This window comes from Argiope bruennichi, chromosome 10, assembly GCF_947563725.1.
Source record: "Argiope bruennichi chromosome 10, qqArgBrue1.1, whole genome shotgun sequence".
NCBI classification, from domain to species: Eukaryota; Metazoa; Arthropoda; class Arachnida; order Araneae; family Araneidae; genus Argiope; species Argiope bruennichi.
The window spans coordinates 89,877,461-89,894,936 of NC_079160.1; positions in this window are offsets into that span (position 1 = coordinate 89,877,461).

A 17,476-nucleotide genomic window follows, 5' to 3' on the forward strand; every position below is an offset into this window, starting at 1 on the left:
ATTGTTACGAATCTGTGATTCTGCTTCCCAGCATAGTTGGTTCCATCATCAGAAAGACTGTTTTACAGTTATCTGTATTGGATGGAGTCCGAGTGTCGCGTCGGAGGTCACTTTGGCGATTGAGCGACTTGGCGATGAATTTAGCGACTTTGGGGCCAAAATAGATTATACCCGAAACATCGAGAATTCTCCCGATCCGTCCAGTAGGAACTGAGATACGCCTCCAAAGTTCCTGATTGGTTGAAAGGCTTCTAGCCCCGCCTCCTGAGACCTATAAAAGGAAGCAGTCTGCAGCTGCCGGGGGTAGTCGGAATCGACGGTTAAGAACGAGTATTCTAGAGATTAGCAGAGCAGCGAAGGAGTCAAGCTAGTGCTGAACTAAGCTGTAAGCTACTGTCTGCAGTAGCGCGATGTTTCGGGTATAATCTAGAATCTTGTTGTGTGCATGTCTCGGTTGAAGATAATTGTCTTCTATGTGCTGTATATAGTTGACGTCCTTGTGCTGTCCTGTGTGTCTTCGTGTAAATAAACGTCGTTGTTTTATTTTCTATTGCCGCCTGCTGATTGAGCGTTCTCTACACCATATAACTTCCACTATCCAAACGAACCCGGAGATTTCGTAACATTTGGTGTCAGAAGTGGGATAATGGTCAGCAGTGTATGGTGATAACGAGATCGCAGGCTACGATGGCTGATAGCGGTAATGGTGAGTTACTGGCTCTGTTGGCTGAGATGAAGAAATCTATGGAAGCTGGACAAGAGGAGATGAAGAAAAGACAGGATGAGTTGAAGCAAGGACAAGAAAGAATGGAGCAGGAGATGAAGAAATGACAGGATGAGAGGAAGCAAGGACAAGAAAGAATAGAGCAGGAGATGAAGAAAAGAAAAGATGAGATGAAGCAAGGACAAGAAAGAATGGAGCAGGAGATGAAATGCGGACAGGAGGAGCTTAAGAAGGACATCGTAAGTGTTAAAGAGAAATTCTCCAATATCATTCAGGAGAAGATGAATGCAATTTAAGATAAGGTGGCTTCATTTGAGAATAAGGTAATTTCAGTGTAAACTAAAGTATATGGAAGAAAGTATTGACAAGAAAGTTCGAGAAAACATTGAAATTAACATTTTGAAGATGGAAGAAAGTCTTGACAAGAAGGTCCGAGAAGACATCGGAAAAGAATTTGAACAGAAATTTGGGAAGGAGATTGAAAGCCTGAAGAAGCAGATTTCACAGGTACACGAGGAATTCAAAGTGATATTTACACCTTCCCTAGCGACGATTAAACTCTCAACATTCGACGGAAAAACATCCTGGCAAGTATACAAAACATAGTTTACTATGGTAGCGGAAGCTAATGGATGGAATCCTCAAGCCAAAGCGTTTCACTTGGCAGCTTCGTTAAGAGGAGACGCTTCGTAAGAGGAGACGCTTGAGACTCTTACGGAGGAGCAAAGACATGATTTCCAAGCTCTACCAAGTGCACTTGAGCTGCGGTTTGGAGAGAAGTGCACAAAAGAATACAGCCGACTGCAGTTAAAGTTCCGCTATCAAAAAGCGGGTGAAAGCCTGCAGGAATTAGCTGCCAATATTCAGCGACTTTCCCATTTAGCATTTTCTGATTGCCCGGTTGAGAAACGTCAAGATCTGGCTCTCCAGCACTTCATCGATAGTGTGCGGGATCCGGAAACACAGAAGGCTCTTAGAATAGCAGATGTCAAAGATATAGGATCTGCTTTAGTCTTTGCACACAAAATATAGGTTGCCAAGCAGGCCACACGTAAGGACCGACACACAATCAGAGCTGTCTCTGCTGCGGATTCAGACTCTGATTTCGGAAAACAGATTGGCGATCTGTGAAGAGAAATTCGGAGGTTAAAAGAGCGCAAAGATGGCAGAAGTACGGAAATTCGGTGTTGGACTTGTGGAATAGCCGGACACGTCCGTAGGAACTGCCTGGTTTCTAGAAGTGGTGGAAATAATTTTCGCACCACATCAGGGAAACTAATATGTGGCCATCTCGCGGGGCGGAGGTGTCCAGATAGTCAAAAGCCCCATTTCAAAGTATTTCATGTTTCATCCATAAGTGGTGGTGACAATGGACTTTACGCGATAGGACAAATTGGTAACACCTCTTGCCGTATGGTTGTTATTGAAATTTAAAATAATCTGGACGCCGCCCTGCATTACTTTACAGACAGTGACGGGAGATAAGATATATGCTCATGGGAAAGTCAACCGCACTATACGCTTTGGAAATATAACTTACCACCATACGGCATTTGTAGCAGAAATTACCGACCTTTGCATTCTCGGACTAGATTTTCTGCGGAAATACGACTTTAAACTGGATTTCGGAAATAGTAGAATGAATTCAAAATTTGAGGACATCACTCTTTTTGGACTACACGCTGAACTGGAATCCAACCAGAAAATAATAGCCAAAACTAACATCTCCTTATTGCCTAGGACTGAATGTGTAATACCCGATTTGGTAGCAGATAACCGAAAATTCTGATTTGGTGTAATGGATTATCCTGACACATACCGTGCCAGAGCAGGAGTGTTGGTAGATTCGTCGGTAGTGGACCTCTCAAAGTCAGTCATCCCAGTGAGAGTGGCTAACATCAGTGATAAGACAAAGATTATATAGAAAGGAGATGTGCTAGCAACTTGCACTCCTGTCACTTGTATAGACCGGAAGTGCAATAGTCAGGACGTTTCTTCAGACGATCTAGTCCAAAATTTGCTGCAGGATACAGATTTAGATGAAAAATAGAGGTGTTCTGCTAGAGAGTTGATAAAAGAATTCCAAGACTTATTTTCTCGAACATCTGAGGACTGAGGACTTTGGAAGGACTCAACTAGTGAAACACCGAATTGATACAGGAGAACATGCTTCTATTAGGCAGCACCCCAGACGACTACCATTCGCTAAACCAGAAGAAGTCCAAACACTAATTAAAGAAATGCAAGATAATGATGTAATTGAGCCGTCATCAAGTCCTTGGGCATCCCCCATCGTCTTAGTAAGAAAGAAGGACGGCTCTACTAGATTTTGTGTGGATTATCGCCGGTTGAATGATGTCACCAAGAAGGACAGCTAAAGAAAGCTCAAAGACGCCCTAACATCTTCTCCCAATTTATTCTGGATACGGATGCAAGCCATGAATGCATCGGAGCTGTGTTGTCCCAAGAAATAGATGGACAGGAGCGTGTCATCGCCTATTTCAGTAAGTGTCTGTCCAAACAGGAAAGAAATTATTGTGTGACCCGGAAGGAACTTCTGGCTATCGTAAAGGCCGTAGAGAACTTCCACCCTTACCTCTACGGTCGAAGGTTTCTGCTTCGTACAGATCATGCTTCATTAACCAAGCTATTGAATTTTAAAAAGCCAGAAGGTCAAATAGCCAGATGGATACAGAGACTACAGGAATATGACATAGAAATTCTCCACCGAAAAGGATCAGCGCATGGAAACGCAGATGCTCTTTCGAGAAGACCATGTTCGGAGAACTGCAATTACTGCTCTAGAGTTGAAAAAAAATTTGTCATGGTAGATCCTGTAGTTAGCCAAGTTACAACACAATCAACATCAGAATCAGATCCATGGAGTGACGAGAGCGTCCGGAAAGACCAACTAGCTGATCCTGAAATAAAGCCAATAATTGAATTTGAAGAGTCAACAGGCGGAAAGCCTAGCTGGCAAGACATCGCCCCTTTCCATCTTACAACGAAGCGTTACTGGGCTCTTTGGGATTCTCTCCATCTAAGAAATGGTGTGCTGTATCGCAAATGGGAGTCTGACGATGGAAAAGCATTCGGATGGCAATTAATACTCCCATCCCAAAATCCCAATAATCCCAAAGACAAGAGTATCAACAGTCCTTAAGGAACTCCATGGCAGTCCAACTGGGGGTCATTTTGGTATTACGAAGACTTTACAAAAAGTTCGAGAACGGTTCTACTGGAATAATGTGCGAAATGACGTGGAGAAGTGGTGTCGCAAATGTGATCCCTGTGCTGCACGTAAAGGTCCTGGGAAACGCATTAAAGGAAGACTGCAGCTGTATAATGTGGGGACACCTTTCGAACGAATAACTTTTGACATCCTAGGCCCTCTTCCTAGGTCATCAGATGGCAACAACAACATCCTGGTTGTCATGGACTTCACCAAATGGCATGAAGCTTATCCCATTCCCGATCAAGAAGCTCCGACTGATGCAGAGATTCTAGTTCAAAACTGAATTTCAATATACGGAGTTCCTCTACAACTGCACTCTGATCAAGGAAGAAACTTCGATTCGGCTGTTTGCAGGAGACTGTGTGAGATACTCGGCAGCGACAAAATTCGAACTACGGCCTTACATCCTCAGTCAGATGGCATGGTAGAGAGATTCAATCGGACCATTCTGAACAGTCTCTCTCTCCTGTTGTCCAGCAATCAACAGGACTGGAACCAGAAACTGCCCCTTTTCCTACTTGCCTATAGAAGTTCCGTTCACGAGACTACTGGCTATTCCCCATCCCAAATGCTCTTCGGACGTGACCTTCGTCTGTCTGCAGATCTACTATTCAGCCGGCCTCCAGATGCTTCCTTGGCGCCTGAGGAATATGTAGAGAACCTCCGGACACGGATGGAGGAGGTGCATCATTTGGCCAGAGATAGGATTGGCATGGCTTCAAAGAAGATGAAGACCCGATACGATGCTAGAGCAACGGGACACAGTTTCCACGAAGGAGACCAAGTGTGGTTATAGAATCCGAAACGTCGCAAAGGACTTTCTCCGAAGTTGCAGGCCAACTGGGAAGGTCTTTATACAGTCCTTAAAAGACTGAATGACGTTGTGGTACGGATACAGAAATCGCCACACTCAAAACTGAAGGTGATACATTGTAACAGGCTAGCCCCTTACCTTGGCCAAAGTGATTAAGATCTTTTCAGTTCAGACCATGTTCACCAATTATATGATAAATAATGTAAATCATTTCGTTCTTCTTAATTTTGTTATTTTAGTATTGTAATTTATTTTTGTATTGCTCATGTATTTTGAAAATATTTACGCTGTATGTCATTTTGAGTATTATTTTATACTTGCTTATTGTGTGAATATGGTAATCCTGTAAGTAGATGCCTCTTACTCAGATATTGTACTGCCCGGGACGTGCAGTCCTTAGGAGGGGACAATGTTACGAATCTGTGATGCTGCTTCCCAGTATAGTTGGTTCCATCATCAGAAAGACTGTTTTACAGTCATCTGTATTGGACGGAGTTCGGATGTCAAGTCGGAGGTCCCAGAGCTTGGCGACAAACTTGGTGACCATTTGGCGACTTTGGCGCCAAAATAGATTATACCGGAAACATCGAGAATTTTTCCGATCTGTCCAGTAGGAACCGAGATACACCTCGAAAGTTCCTGATTGGTTGAGAGGCTTCTAGCCCCGCCTCCTGAGACCTATTAAAGGAGGCAGGCTGCAGCTGCCGGGGGGTAGTCGGAATCGACGGTGAAGAACGTTTCTTCCAGAGATTAGCAGAGCAGGGACGGTGTCAAGCTAGTGCTGAACTAAGCTGTGCGCTACTGTCTGCAGTTGAGTCTTGTTGTGTGCACGTTTCGGCTGAAGATAATTGTCTTCTCTGTGCTGTATATAGTTGTCGTCCTTGTGTTGTCCTGTGTGTCTTCGTGTAAATAAACGTCCTTGTTTTATTTTCTACTGCCGCCTGCTGATTGAGCTTTCTCCACACCATATAACTTCCACTATCCAAACGAACCCGGAGATTTCGTAACAATATAATAGTAGGATTACTGTTGGGAGGAAAAAGGAAATATAAGTAATTGTGGAGCGGTCACTATCATCGAAGTTCAGAGATAATGTGGTTGCTTTTACAAAGAGCTGTTTCGGATAGGTATAAATAGGGTAAAGAGAAGGGTTTTTTTTAATTATTATTATTGGAATACCACTCCCTCCACTTGGTGGATAGGTGCGTTCTTTTTTTTGCTATAGTTTATCTATTCCGTAAAAGTTCTAGATAGGAATGTGAAATTTAACTTTTAGTCGTTGTCCATTTTCTTAGATTAAAAAAAAATATTGGGATCGTTTTCGTCTATGAAATCTACCAAGTGATCAAGAAATAAAGGAAGTGTTCGGAGCTCTGTAGCGTGTTAAGTACTATACGAAATATAACAAAATTTGTACCGAAAAACGCCGATAGGAAAAATTTTGGTGCTGAATCGAAAACTTTATCATGTAATTTGCATATACAGGTACTTTATGACACGATATAGATGATAGAAGGAAGGGTTGTGGGAATTCAAGTCATTCTGTAAGAATTCGCTCGTAAATGGTGTTGTCACTACGTGAACGTGCCATATTAGTCAAGCTGTTTTATCAGCGGGAGGAAAATGCCAGTGCTACTCTTCGTGAATACCGGCGGTTAAAACCGTTACGTAGAGGACTGATGACCATTACAAACTTACGAAGAATGGTTGAAAGATTTGAAACAACATGAATTCTTCGTGTGTAACAAGGCCGAGGACGATTTCTGGTTGTGGGGCTACTTGAAAGGCGTTGTGTATCAATGACATGTTCCTTACATTCCTACTTTAAAATATCAAATAAAGTTTCATGTCAGAATGCCGATATGCTTAACAGGATTAGCGTCGAAAATTTCGTATACCGCATGTAATTATTGGAGCATCACCTTGAGCGAAATTTGTAAGTTGCTATAATAAACGTTTTTCATTGTTATTTGGTGTGTTGTTATTTACTGTTTTTATTGGCAGTTATATATTCTTTTTTCACATATTATGCGCTTGCAGGGATAGGATTTCCTCCATCGGCGTTTTTGGTACTATTTTTGCCCTTGACAAATCGAAACCATATACTTTAATGTGTATAGTGGCCAAATTTTGTTACTTTTCGTCTAGTACACAACACGCTACAAGGCTCTGAAAACATCCTGTTATTTCTTGATCACCTTTTAGTTTGTCAGTACTACAATTCCTCACAAATGTCCGTCTTTTGTAGGAAAGAGAGGATCGGCTTTCGTAACCAAAAAAGAAAAAGAAAAAAAGGAAGGAATCGGCGAAGATGCTAACGTAGAAAATCGATGGCCCGATCTACGCCCGAATTGATCGTTTGAAGGGCCAGAGTGGAAAGAGCATATCTGATAACTCATCAGGAGATGAGGATATACAAATGAATGAAGTGCCATCGACCCAGCCCTTTGTTGTAAGGGAAATAGAGCCGATCCAGCCAACAGGTGCTGCCTCTAAGTCCAGTGTCCCCCACATCTCTGGAAATAACGTGTGAGTACAAAACGAAGAGCCATCTGGATATTATACAAGTTATCACGCTGAAGACTACTATGGCCATCTGGGCCCAGGCTTTTTACTGCCACCAAGAAAGTTCAGGGGAGAACACGCATATTCGTAAGGAATATCTCGCAAGTGAGTTCTATTTTGAACACCATTCTAGTTAGATTTAGAATAAGTGTTCCCCAGCAAGTGGTATATCTGTAAATGAAATTTGTAAAATATTAAAAGCAATTTTTAGCACAGCCTCAACTGCGAATGAATATGTTAGTAATGAAAATACAGTACACTCCCGAGTATCCGGTGTAATGTTGCAGACGGACTGGCCGGATAACAAAAAAGTCGGAGTTCTATGAATTCATTTCTTTATTCACCAATACCAGAAGACAAAGTTTTTATACCAAAACTCACTGTTATAATACGTATTTTCTCACTTCTTATTGAGTACTAAGCCCTCCGTTAACCTCACTGTGAACGCAACAGCAGTCCCGTGATCATAGAAGCAGTTGCTGGTAACGTGTCGAGTTCAATAGAAGGCTTTGCATTGGTATACTCTGTTCCACCCTAACTTGGCAGTAATGTATATTCTAGGCATGCCAAATCACAGTCGTTGTCAGGGGAACTGGGTTACTGTAACCCTTTAAAGGGCCATTTTTTTCTAGCATATTATGATAAAATATTTTGAGGCTTGAAATTAGAATAAGAAAAGGGATTAATTTAGCTTATTAGATAAATTTAATTTGATTAATTAATGAATTTGGTTAATTAATAATTAAGTAACAAATCAAGACACATCATTTTGTCTGAGATAAAGAACTGAAGCATCTAAGTTTCTGATTTACTAAAAAAATTTGTCAGAACTTATGCCAACCTACATAATTTCATACAAAGATTGATAAATTTGGTGGGAAGCGTACTTCTCACGGCCCTAGAAAGGGTTAAGTACAAAGTTACTAGAAATGTAGATTGCTAGCAAAACTTCATCTGGCAAATATTTCGCCAAATAGTAAAAATTTATTAACTTTATTATATTATCATTTTAAATATGAGAATAAATTTTTTTCCTTATTTTCATTATTTTGTTCAATATTAGTGATACATTATTTTAATAAATCATTAAACTTATTTCATTTCGTTTCATCGTTTTTCAAAAGAAAACCCCAAATCTTTCAATATTCTGTAAAGCGTAGTTCGGCTGATGTTTTTCGAAAAGATATCTGTATCATCGTTCACACCTTTTTTAATATTTCATCTGATGTTGAAATCTGATTTCTACGGAAAAATGCATGGATTTTTCATCAAATATAGCATACTGTAAAATCATCATATTTACTGAATCCCGTCGCTTCTTTCCAGGGGTGCTTAAAAGGACTGGATGCCTTTATTTCTTTTTTCAAACGGAAAAGTGTTCTTTGCTAAACACCTGTAAGATGCGAAACTTTATCGACGATTTGATTGATAGAATCTTGAAGGTTTTCTTTTCGGAATCGAGAATAAACATTTAATATGTTTTTGCGTGCTGCACTTTTCGTTGGTTTCATTCTTCTTGAAGGTGTGTACAGCGTACACACAACAATGCTTTTTTAGACATTTTAGAAGAGAATAGAAATGACGAATTGGATAAAAAATTGAATAAAATATTCAACAATCAAAACTAATAACTACTAATGTGATTAACAGGATCAAAAATATCAGCTGGTAAAAAAGCGAGAATAAAAAAGTACGAGTGATGATAATAACGGTTGCGAACTGAATGAAGCGAAGATGGCGGAAAGTACAAGAAAAACGCGCCAAATATTTGACCTTGAAGATCGGTTCTAGCCAAAGTTATTTTTCATTATGTCAATCTTTTGGTTTTATTCGTTCGCTTTATTTACAAAATACTGAACAGATAAGCACTTCTAACTTGAGAATAATTTTAAAATCATATTGATAAAAAAAGGATTTCTGTAATATATGATATTATTTGATGAATTTCTGCACATTTTAGCTATTTTAAAATCAAAATTGATGGGGAACTCTTTCCCAACGCGGAGCGTCACATTTCCTGCCTTTCACAATATTGCCAAGTTAGGGTGAAATAGAGTGTAGTTTATATTTGTTTATATACTGCACTTCTCATTTCAAGAATTTATTAGAGAAAAGGTAAATTAAAGGATATAAACTGTTTATATTTTCATATAAATACTGTAATGCCCAACGTAAAAGCAGAAAACATAAACAAAACAATAATGTAAATCATAGGCAAAATTCTTAAGAAAATTGGCTCAAATTGATTTTATTTTTCACTGAAAAATGATTACACAGATATGAAAAGGTAACCCTAAGATAAGAGTCAAAACTTACAGTTTTTACGCTTTGAAAAAGTCCTTAATAGATGACTTAATACTGGCCTTGCCTTCCTCATTTAATTACGATATCAGGAAACTAGTCGCGAACGGGATACTCAGGAATATACTGTATATATCTATATCTCTCTCTCTCTCTCTCTCTCTCTCTCTCTCTCTCTCTCTCTCTCTCTATATATATATATATATATATATATATATATATATATATATATATATATATATATATATATATAATATAATTCTTAAACATTTTATTTGTTTATTATATTTTATTATCTTTGTGTAAATTTATGAACAGCTTAGTGACTGTTAATTAATCTTTAATTTATATGACTAATTTTTTTTTAAGGAAAAGGGGAAAATATGGAACAAAAAAAGGACGTATTAAAAAAAACAAGACGTTTAAGTGAAAAGAAACCATCGAGTAGGTGTTTACTCTTTTTGCTTCTCCGGATTCAGAGAAGAGAGCTTTTTCTCGGAATCCCCGGTCTTATCCCACTCCCCCGGGTGCAGGGACACGTGTTCTAAACATCCAGGGGTCGGCTGCGCAGTTAAACTGCGTGCTTGACTGTCCACGTGCCTTCAAAGCGCGTTCCACGAAGAGAAAATCGATAAATCGATTTATACAACAGGTTTGCCTGTTGAATGCCTGTTTCAGCAAGCGTTTCTTGGAATTTACCCGCCATTAAAAAGTTATTATGGTTCCCTAAAAGGGCGGAATGGCGGTAGAAAAATTTTATGTTTTTCTGGCTTTAGTTATTTTTATATCACCTTAAAATTTAAAAAAATAATTTTTCAGTGTGATAAATTTAAATTCCGAATGGCTATTTAATTTTAATCAATTTTCTCAGTATTAATGTTTCTCAAAAGGGTGAAATGGCGGTAGAAAAATTTTGTTTTTCTGTCTATTTTGGGACATATTATCGCATAATAATTGTTTTTATATCATCTTAAAATTTAAAAAATCATTTTTTCAGTGTCATAAATTTAAATTCCGAATTTCTATTTAATTTTAATCAATTTTTTCAGTATTAATGGTTTACAAAAAGAAGTGAGATGGGGGTAAAAAATGCTACGTTTTTCTGCCTATTTCGGGATATATTATAGCATAAAAATTATTTTTATATCCTACAATTTTTTTAAAAAAATTAATTTTTCTTGTTGTAAATATAAATTTTGAATAGCAATTTAATTTTTAATCAATTCTTTCAATATTAATATGTAACAATTTCTTTTTCATTTTCTTTAAAATATACGAAATACTCTATTGTTTAATCACATTTGTCATTCGCCTACTTCATGATTTAATTGATGTTAAAATTGCTTTTTTGTGGATATTTTCACTTTTGTTTTTATTTCTTAGTATAATTATGTATTTATATTTTTCTTCGACGAGAGAAATATATGTAAGAATAATGTAAATGAGTTAAATTGTATTGACTATCCAAAACACGGCAGTGGTCTTGTGAATTAACGTTAACTGTAATCGTACCCAAGAGTATACGGGATGGAGCAAAGTTTTTTTTTAGGATTGTGCGATCCGTGATGTTGAAGCCCATGCATGTATACGGAGTCTGAAATCTGTGATTATTTTGAATCACATTACTTTTTCACGAATATAGATAATATTTATGAAAAACAAATATATAATAAAATATATAAAAATAGAGTTTTGTTGTTCGCATTTTATGCGATTCCGAACCATTCATCGATTGCGATAAAACTTTGCCAACTTATTACTTGCACTTGCGCGATGGTGATAGGTATTGTACAATTATTGGCATTTATTTTGAACACCATAAAATTTACAAACAAATCGTTTCATACATTTCTATGATTCAACTATAATTTAAAACATGACAATTAACTTCGACAAAAGGAATAAGTAAATTCGAGCTCCTCAAACAAATGAGGAACGACAAGCGAGCAATGAAGCAGATCGTTAAGGAACTGCAAATTCGCTAACGACCTTCAAAATCTCGAAATCAACATGCGGCAAGAATCGAAGCAACTATTCTTAACTGAGAGCCGAATGGAGATATGTTCATTCCACACATTGCCATTGTTCTCAACGACATGTTTTTTGATTTCAAAGGATTGTAATTCCTCATTTGACTTTCATTCTCGATGCACATCAACAAGACACAATGTCAATCACTTCAAGAGTGCGGATTGAACCTACAAAATTCATGTTGTTCACATGCCCAGTTCTATATTGGATGCTTACGAATCGGAAACCAAGAAATTTATTTGTTTTTGCTGAAGACGGAAAAATAAAAAGCATTGCCTACCCTAAAGCCCTAAACCCTAAGTAAAAAAATAAATATTATTTATACTTCTCCTTTATATCTCTTTGAATTTCAGTTAATTTATTCATTGTCAACAAGCAAATAAATATTATTCTTTCTATCATTCCTAATTAAACAAAATAGCTATTTCAAATTTCAAACGATGTTTCCAAAATTATTTCTTATTATTTATAATATTTCGCATAAATTATTTTCTTAACTTTATATATATATATATATATAGAGAGAGAGAGAGAGGGAGGGAGGGAGAAGACCGTTAGAGAAGTCTCGTGATTGTTTCAAACCAGAAACTGAGAAATGCGTTAAAAATTTAAAAGCAGGAAGTAATAAGATACAGTCATTTAAAAACATAATTCTGTTCCTGGACAAAAAAACATAATTCTGTTCCTGGACAAAGCAACGAATCTTTACAAAAAAATTATAAATGCCATAAATAAATCAGAGAAAATTGTGGTTTTGATATAGGATAGAAAAATATTCATTTAAAGTTAAACTATGCAAAACATAATTTTTTAAATGTCAAAATTAAAAAAAAAAATATGTATGGAACAACTAAAGTTGCATTATTTAACTATTTTTTAGATTTTAAAATGTTGCAAAAAGCAGTTTTCTAAATTTATATCTTCCAGAATGTTGCGGAAGCATGAAAAATGTTTTATTAATTAAAATACAAAGTAAAATTGTCTACCTTATTGAAGGCCAACTACACACACACACACATACACACGTTTTCTTTAATTATAACCTCAGCATATGAGAGATTATTCGATATCTTGGAGTGTCATTTGCAACCATTACAGAAGTAATATATAAAGCCGCCTTCGCAATCATGTCGAAAAAGACCACCACACACACACAGTTGAAACTACAGCTAATCAGGTCGCAGCATTATTTAGAAATGTCTATAAATGAAAAAAAATTGAGACCTGAAAAAAAATGAACACGAAAATTTAATTTATCTAATAGAAAACTATTCGATTTAAACAGAAAATTCAAGATAGTTAAGTTATTTTTATAAAAATCGATAAATTATTTTTATTACTGGATAGAGATTTCACCGCAAATACATAATCAGCCGAAATAACGCAAAATAAATTATTTACTACACTTAGAATTCATAATGTAAAATCATATTTCCTTTCAATTTACTTCAGTCATTACATTGAGAGAACTTCTGAGGTTTTACTCTATTGCAAATAAGAAATTTCACAGCAATATATCTAAATAAAACAATATATCCTAGCCTTTAGAGCTAGAATAATTCCAATTATATTTGATACACTTATAGCTGAATATTACAAAAAATAACATTATGTGCAATATTAATAATGGTAATACATTTTCAATGCAATTATTTTCAACTTTATTACTTCATAATTGAGTGACAGAATCTTTAAGGAAGATTTTAATTCATTATATATCCTGTTACTTCATCAGTGAGTTCTCTAAAGAAATACGAACAAATATTACAGCATTTATGTCATAAGTGTTTTAATTTTTAAAGGGGAAAATTCTAATTTGTCCTATTTATTTTTCTCTCTCTTTCTTTTATGAATTCTTTTGAATTTCATATAAAAATTTAAATTATTCAGCAGAGATTAAATCCTCAATCTCTGAAACAGACTTTTTGAGAGAGTCTTTTTACTGTTTTTTTTGAAGAATTGCCTTTAAACAGATTGCTTATTCTTGATAAAACTTTTTACAAAATAAAAATTTTGAATGAATTTATTCGCTATGGTTAATTAAAATCCTATCAATTTATTGGTACGGTACTGTGAATATATACTTCTTCAAAATAGCAAAGCATCTTCACATCAAGAGTAAAGTATGAGTTTTGCTCAAAAGCATAATACGATAAGACGTAAATGTTTTCGAAATTTCAGGGAAATCGGGACTTGTTCTAGGAAAATTTTCCGCCATTGCTTCCTCTTGGAGACGTGTATTGCGCGTGCACACTTTTGGAGCTGAGCAGTCTCGTCTTGGAAGAGGGGAGCTGGCGCATTCGAATCAGATTCCGCAAGGTGACAAGTTGACTGTGTCTTAGCGACATATGCGTAATTCTAACAATCCTCCATCGGTGAACATTTATTGAAGTTTTCAGACAACTCTGTGGTAAGTAGCTTTACAACTGAATTATATCATTGTCTAATTTAAAAAAATAATTTTAAAAATTAGCTGTAGAGATTAATTTAATTTAATTTATCAACAAATGAATTCAATTCATTTGTTGGCGGTTTCAATTTGCATGAAGAATGGCAAAGAAAAATAGTATGTATTACTTTACTTCTGTTTCTTAGAGGGACAGCAAATTACTGCAATCCGACTTTCTTCTGCCGCTGGTGGGGAAAAAAAAATCGTCGAATAATAAATTGAAAATAAGCAAAAGATGGAATGATATTTTTTATATATTTATATAAAGCTCAATGTGTGTGTTTGTGCCGTTCGACCTACAGCTACTAAATTTGGCACATACATACCTTAGAGGTCGGGAATGTGTACCTGGGGTCACTTTTTTTCGAATTTTGAATTATAATTTTAATTATTAATTCAAAACTATCTTTCCCGCCAAAAAACCTTTTCATTTCCCCACTGCCAAATCTGTAATACCATTTTTTTTTCCACTCTAAAGAGTTTATGCTTAACAAATTTTCGGCCGATTATTTCAAACGATTCTGTTTACTTTCTTAATATTTGATGCATTTAAAATTAAACATTGTTAATTAATCGATCTTTCAGATTCATTCAGAAGTACTTTTGAATTAAAATAAAAAAATAAAGGAAATTAAAAATTTCTAATCTGCATAGCGTTACCCCAACTAGCGCAGAAAATTCACGCATCTGCATTACCGTAATTGGCGTTGAAAATTCACGCATGCGCATTGTGTTTTGAAGGCTTAACTTGTTTTAAACAGATTATTTCAAATGATTCTGTTTATTTTCTGAGTGTTTGATGCATTTCAAACAAAACATTGTTAATTAATCGATCTGTTCATGATGAATCTGAGAAAATTCGGTTAAAAAGTTCTTGAGATATTATATAAATTAAGAAAGAAATTCTTTAGTGCCCATAAGGTTTAAATACTCAGCGACACTGTTTTCAGTACTCAGATTAAAAAAAATTTGCTTCATTTCAATAAAAGAAAAAGTTCTGATATCAATTGGACTTTAATCATTTCCACTTTAACTTAAAGCATAAATTCTACAGGAATTAAGAGAAAATTAGAGATATACATATTACGTTACGGCTGAAGGCCTTTATAATATTATGAGTAAATTATATGACTAAAAAAATTTGTTTTAAAATATTTTGATGAAGAAGCTATTAAAATAGTAGTTAAATAAATTTTTTAATTATTAAAATTTTAACGAACGTTAAGATTGGCGAACCAGCTGGTCGCCAAAGGCGGCGATAAATAAACAAAAATGAATAAAATTTAAATTGTCCTCTAATCGTTTTCTTTACTGCAACTTTTAGTTAAATTTTCCAAAATAGCAATTAAACTGAAATTGTTGTTTTATTTGTGTGTAATCTTTTCTTTCATAAATATGTGTAATTATTTGTCTATCATTCAATAACAGTTTGAACATATGTCACATATCTTAGTGCATTCTTGAGAAGTAAAAATTTTTTTTTCTTATTGTTTATCGAGGCATATTTACAATTAGAAGAAAACCTTTTCCACTTTCCTTTTATTTAATACCAGTTTTTGTCATTTTTATAAATAGAAATTCTTTTATCCATTTTTCATTCAATGCTAAAATTCTATTATTTTGTATAAAAATATGTTTAATACATCTTAATTATTTCTGATATAATAATAAATCTATCAATTAATGTGTATAATAACATTTTCTCCTTTGTATTTTTTTAATGTTGTGAAACAATACCAAACCCGCGGTTAATTTAATTAAAATTCTAAGTAATTTCTCAGTATAAGCATTTTTTCTCTACATTGTGTATAAAAGCAGACGCAATGAATTTCAGTCCCATGTCAACATGGAGCTATTAAAAACGTTAATGTGCATTTTATCTATTTTCTAAATTTCGTGGTACCTAACAATATTTATTCATTTATTTTTATTCGTCTCTTAAATTACACAGATAATACATAGAACTAATGATGTTAAATCTTGCTTAATGATTTAATTAAAGGTTTTCATGTTAATGAAATCAAATATTATAACAAACAATGAAAATGGTTTGAATTTCAGGATCTATTAATGTAAGTCAAACGTAATTTATTTCCAAATCTATGTAATCCAAATGTAATCTATTTTGAAAAAAAGGAATATATATTTTTTTAAGCTTGCCAAAATTCATTGACAATTGCAGTATTATGAGATTCATATCTTTAAAAGAACCTTAAAAACTTCAAGCAATGTAAAACTAAATTTTATATTATAATATTTCAGAAATTTTCATAGAAATACAACAAAATACAGTTTAATTCTAATTAATTAAAATTTTGTGAAAATCGTTCCTAAGTTGACATATATATGCCCTAAGTTATATAAAGCCGAAATTTGATATCTATAGTTAAAACGATCTGGCCTGTTAAGCTCCAACGTACTGATGTAGACATATACAAATATATTCCTTTTTATTTTAGGTGAAAGGAAGATATCATTGTTGTATAGAAATTGGTTCATCAGGATTTTAATATCAAATGAGTAAATTTTCAGAAAAAGACAATTTTTTTTTAAAATTACATACTCTTTAATGATAGTTAATATAAAAAATAAAATTGATAAAAAAATTGTTTGTTCCATCGTGTAGTATATTCATGATGAGTAAATTATGGTTTTATTTTATTTATTTTATTTTGTTTTTGTTGTTGATTTCAGGGAATATTTTATAAAGATGTTTAAATGCATTCTTTAATTTAAAGCTACCAAAAATTCAATATATATATATATATATATATATATATATATATATATATATATATATTATATTCCAATTTGAAATGGTCATAAAAGGAAAACTAAGTTCTAAAACTCACCACCAGGGAGGAATGGTTCTGTATATAATATTGTTAAGCAAAAAAGGACATGAAGACACCGGTTTCAAATATGTTTAATCGTTTCTGAAACGTGTTACAAAACATGTTCCATGTGTTATCTCAAAAGCACTGTTTATGGTGATAATCTAAACAATTTGGCGGAAATGAGAGATGCGATACACTGACAAATGAACAACATTTCTTCTGATATGCTAAGAGCTACTTTTGAGAATTCAGTAATTCGATTTAACTTGCTTTCAGAAAATTGTGGACGACACATTGAACATGTTTTGTAACACGTTTCAAAAACGATTAAACACATTTAAATCGATGTCTTCGTGTCCTATTTTCCTTAACAATATTGCATACAGCGCTATTTCCCCCCTGGTGGCCAGTCTGTGAACTTTTTTCTGGCGGAAATCAAATTCCCATGCCTTTCTTTAAACTATTGCCAAGTTTAATAGTATTTTGTAAAATAATTTACCTTTTATGACATTTTCGAAGT